At 42.5% G+C, this 5,465-nt stretch overlaps 1 pseudogene; it reads left to right on the top strand.

Moving 5' to 3' along the window:
- Positions 1-3,753: 3,753 nt before the first annotated feature.
- On the top strand, positions 3,754-4,434 carry LOC120614039 (general transcription factor IIF subunit 2-like; annotated as a pseudogene).
- The last annotated feature ends 1,031 nt before the right edge of the window (positions 4,435-5,465 follow it).

Genomic DNA, 5,465 nt, shown 5'->3' with positions numbered 1-5,465 from the left:
AAAGAACATCTACTGAGATCCAGGAATATTTTTAAAATTTAAGCTTGTTATAAAAGTCTTGACCTCGACAAAACTAAAAGATATCTTATAGGTTTGATAAAATTATTACATTTCCTAGGTCTTAGGCACATCAATGGCCTAGAGGGAGCTTACCGAACTTGACTTATGAATATATATAATGAACAACTCATCCCAACAAGAACACTTGTACACGAATGATGGAAGATTCAACTGAAGCACCTTTTAATTCAGCGCTCCCGGTGCTGGGCACTATCCCAGAGAACTACCACATGGCATCAAAAGAGGGAGTGTATAGGGATGGTCAGTTCAGAATTGTCTGCCATGGTAGAGAGAGTAAATCTAGGTGTCCATGTGTCACTGGAAAAATGGATGTGTATCATATGGAGGAGACACTGAGCAGGGTACAGCGAGTAGTTAGAAGCACAGATGACACACATACACATAGATAAATCTTAAAAATAGAGTGCTGAATGAAAAGGTAGTAAACAGAATGAAATCTAGCACATAATATGTCTGAATTTTTTTAAAAAAAAGCAAACAAAATACCACCACGTATTTTGCAAGAATGCATACACATACATATCAAAATATTTTGAGAGGATTTTTATGAGGGGAGTAGAAATAATGGGCATAAAAGTAAATAAAAGTAAATAAAATAAGAGAGGGGTCTTGTACAGGTCCATGATAAAGCATGTTATGAACAAAGGAGACGTATTAACTTAGTCCTCTGCTCCTGAGGTTAAAAAAAAAAAAGTTTCCCCATTCCAAGATAAATGTATCCTATGGCCAAATGGACCTCAGCTGTATATGATATAGAAACAAACTGAGAGATCCCAAGTGTTTTGTATTGTATAAAAGGGCCGGGAAAACAGAACGTCTCAGGAGCATTTCAATCACATGATCAGGCCAAAGCTGCCTCGTACTTCTGTGCTGATATCTGCACAGGGTTATGGTGACCAGGAATGTTGGTGCAGGGTGGTGTGTGTCTGTGTGTGTGCACCAGTGTCCATGACTTAAGTGTTGAGACAAATAGGGATAATCGGAATTCAATTTTTCCTATGCTTTACTCCTTGTGGAGTCTCTTATGTAAAAGTAAGACCTCCATTTATATTTGCCATAAGGATTGGGAATAGGGGCATATGCTAAATTCAGGTGCAAGATAACCAAGACATGGGGTGGGGGTGGCTGAGAACACTATCTTGGAAAAGAAGCCCTTACCTGAGGGAGGTGCCCCTCCAGGTCGTATGACTGCTGGTCATCATCCAGTGTCCCCCATGTCCACCGGGTCACCAGGATCTTGGGTACTACAGTCTCAGGAGTTCTGGGATAGGCCAGGTGTCCCACTGGTAGGGACACAAGGTTACAACAATGGAGTGTAGTAGTCATCATGCCTAGTGAGGGCTGGTTGGGGCAGATGTCCTAGCAGGAGCACGGCAGGCTTATCTGTGCCCAAGGCCCTGGCAGGTGGGGGAAGAAGCAGGGTGAGAAGGAGAATCAGGGGTAAAGGGAGAGGTGTGGGAGAAGAGGGGAGCAAGTCGAAAGGGGCGGCGAATGGAAGGGAGAGGGAGAGGAGGAAGGCAGGTGGTAGGAGGAGCAGGGGCATAGGCAAGGGTTGAGGTGACCCAGGTAGGAAGGTGGGAAGGGGCAAAACTGGTAAGAGGAGGGAGACGATCTGGGCATGAGGTAGGAGGAGGACCAGGTTGGTCGGAGTAACCGGTGACTAAGGCTGGCACAGGGTGAAGAGACATGGAAGTAATAGGGACAAGAGGCAGGACAGGGGAAAGGGAGGGAGCCGGAAGCTGAGCCGGGCCACCAGGAGAAGTATGATGAAGAGGAGGTTGAGCAGGAATGAGACAGGGCAGCTTCTTCTGCATGGCTTTCAGCTGAGAAATGAGGGTCTGTATGATGGGTTCAGTGTTCTGCATTCTTTCTTTGCTTGATTCCATTATGACTCAGATTCCATTAAAAGACAGTCCAAAATTCTACAGCATTTTGACTTGGAAGATACCTGTGAGATCCCTCCGATCATTAGGGCTCGCCCTAGATATAGGCAATGGAAGCGACTGTTCTCTATCATCCTGTAAGGAGCCTTGAAAGGTACCTTCTACCCATCTCTAGCCATTATCAAAAGCTGCAATAAGTCCCTAATCTCCCCACCATGAAAAAGCCCACTGCATATGCCCAGGAAAGATACCGAACATGAAGGAAACGCCAATACTGACCTGGTCACCAAGCAATAATCACGCTCAGATTCAGGCCTGGGGTATGAGGCATGGGGGAGAAGGTCTCAAAGCAGAAGAAGGGGTCAAAGAGAGCTTAGAGCCTCCCCCAAATCATTGCATTAGAAGCTCCCACAACTTTCTCACTGTCTCATTAGAAGTTCACAGGGCAGGGATGTTACCTCCATTTTAAGGAAAGGGAAACTATGCCCAGATAGGGGTAGACACTTGCCCAGGGCCACACAGCCTGGGAATAATCATACCAGGACCAGGATTCCTGGCACCTGGTGTTGTGCTGCTTCAATTAAATGACTACATTGGGAAATGGGATGGGAATATAAGGAGACATGGATGTAATGACAGAAGCCACAGCCACCCCTTCGACCTAGAGTATTCTCTGAATCTCATTCCCAACATACCTATCCTGGTCCCATGTCTCTTTGTCACCCGCCTCCAGCACCTGCCCTGAGGCCCTCCAACAGTAGAGCCTGTAGGTAGAGAGGCATAATTGTCAGAATGGGCAGGTTATGCTTGTATAGCAAGCCCTAAAATCTCGGCAGCTCAATATAACAAAGTCTGACTTATCATTCATGTCCTATTTCAATGAGTCAGGCCACTGTCTTGGGCTTTTGTCCTCCAAGCAGTGATGTAGGGACATCTTATACTTATCTCCTGAGGGGCGCACAGCTTCCAAGGTCACTGAGAAAGAGAAAGTGAGAACTGAAGAGCATCTAGGGTGTCAGTTCTATATTATTATTCTAAATATTCTGAAATATCTTTTAATCAGCAGGAATTTGAACTTACCAATAAATTTTACTCATTTTTTGTTTATTATTGTTTTTGGTATTTGGCTTCTTTCTCCAAATTAATTTTCTTTTTTATCCCTTAGAAATTTGTTAAGGGAGGGTCTGTGGGTACAAATGTATATTTTTGCCTTCATACTAGAATGAGAGTTTGGTTGAGTTTAGAGCTTTAGGATCAACATTATTTTTTCTCAGAAATTGGAAGCTATTGCTTCACTGTATTTTTGCAATCATTGTTGCAGATGGAAAGTCTGAAGTCGTCATAATGTATATTCCATTGATAGGGAATCTGTTTTCTTTGTGAATGCTTTTAGTATTTTTTTCTTAATCCTTGGTTTCTGGAATTTCACAATATTCCCTTTTTGTTCATTCTGCTATTGATTATTCATTTCTATATTGTTAGACATTTAGAATGTTTCCAAATTTTTTTTATTATGAGTATTTTTATTTCAGCATACTCATAATATGTTTTATAGGAATTTTTTTCTACATATTCAAGAAATAGTTTTAAATCACTATTTGGTGCCAGGCACTGTTCTATGCGTAGGTAATATAGCATAAACACAATAGACAAAATCCCTTACCATTATGGAACTGGCATTCTAGTGGATTTTACTTAGTCCTTACTATATGTCAGGCACTTTACTAACTCAGTTAATTCTCATATCAACCTCATAAAGGTAGGTACTATTATTATTTTCATTTTACCAATGAAGAAGAGTAGCCGTGGAGAGGTTAAGTGTCCCCACCCCCACCCCAAAGGCCACACAATCAGTAAGTGGCAGAGCCTGGGTTTGAACTCAGGCCATCCAACTCCAGAGCATTCAGGATACTGCTGGACAACCTACCTCAGTTCGCGCTCCCAGGGAGCGTTGGTTTCTCTTGCAGAGGGTCAAAGGGCAGATCCTCACTGCATTGTCTGAGGGTGCACCAGATAGCTCTCCCCGGAAGGAACAGTGGTACAGCCGCTGGAAGGCAGACCTGCTGCAAGTGAAAAACCACATAGACTGAAGGGATGCAAATAGAGCGTCCTCCAAACCTGCCAGAACCGTACAGACACCGGGTAAGGTGGTCACAACCAGTTACGAACCTGTCGCTAATCATCAGTGCACCACTGAATATGAGGGGAAAGAGGAGGATGGAAGGAGCGTGCAGGCTGACAAAGATCAGGTGTTAGCCTTGTTATTTCCTGCCTTTGAGAAATACCAGTATTATGACATGAAAGACTTGGTTGGCATCACTATGCAACCTGTTGTGTACCTGAAGGGAATCTTACAGGAAATAGGTGTTCAAAATGTAAAAGGGTCCCATAAAAACACATGGAGCTGAAGGCAGAGTACCAGCATTATCAGGCCACAGCCAAGAGTGAGGGAGACAGCCTTTTGCCATGATGGAGGAGACAATATTGGGCGTGACAATCTTGCAACACAAAAACTGATCTGAGACTGGGCTTTTAGTGGTGAGGGGTAGGGGAACTAAATATCTTTTTTGTTTTTAAATATTCACTTTTAGATTGTAAAACAAGAAAATAAAAAAGAAATAAAATGAGAAAATGTTTTCTGAGGCCTGCCTGTCTTCTCTGCACTCTCAAAGAGCTCAGCTAATCTAAGTCCAAAGTGGCACAGCCAAGAACAAAGAAAAGCGTCACCAAGAACTCTGGACTGGGTGGGCTGTGAGTAGGGGTGTAGTGGTTATGTGTGTGGAGGGGAACAAAGTTCTACATTCTAAAATTACTGAAGAACAAAGCTGTTTCTGAAATGCTTAAAACATAATCTTTTTATATACAGACACAGTGATGAAAAAAATATTAAGAGAAAGAGAGTGTGATCATTAAAACTTGCCAGCTGGCAGGCAGGGGAGGATGGTGTCTGATTGATCAATTGGGAACAGGCTATATTAAGGATTCTTTTTTCCCTTCAAGTAAGTTATGTGAATTGTATCTTAAATTTGGATCCCTAATTGTTGCTTAAAATATCTTTACGAGATTCCACTCTGGCAGCAAGCATGGAAATGAAAAATTTACAATAATAATAGCAACAACAATAAAAATGGCTAACATTTACGGATGCTGTAAGCTAGGTGCTGTGGTTAGGACTTGACATCATTTATTAGAATTTTTTTTTTCACTCTCAGCAACTCACATGGGAGATGTGGACTCTCTTCTGCATTCCATCCTTCAATGAGATGTGGGGTTGAGGAAGGGTTTGCCTTTTTTTTATTTTTTATTTTTGACTCTTGTTTTAAAAAAATATCTGCTTGCTGTCAGGCAGAGAACGATACTGGGAAGAGGGGAAGTCAAAGAAGTTCTTGAAGGTAAACTGAGTGGGCTCTTGAGCCCAGGTTTGGTGGAGTTGGTAAAGATATTTTTAACAGGCAGAGGAAAGAAAAATATTAGTACAAATGCAGGCGCACTGGTAGATTT

Source organism: Pteropus medius, unplaced genomic scaffold (genome assembly GCF_902729225.1).
Source record: "Pteropus medius unplaced genomic scaffold, Ma_sr-lr_union100, whole genome shotgun sequence".
NCBI lineage: Eukaryota > Metazoa > Chordata > Mammalia > Chiroptera > Pteropodidae > Pteropus > Pteropus medius.
Note: the sequence above shows the minus strand (reverse complement) of the source record. Positions and strands in the feature narration are given on the sequence as shown.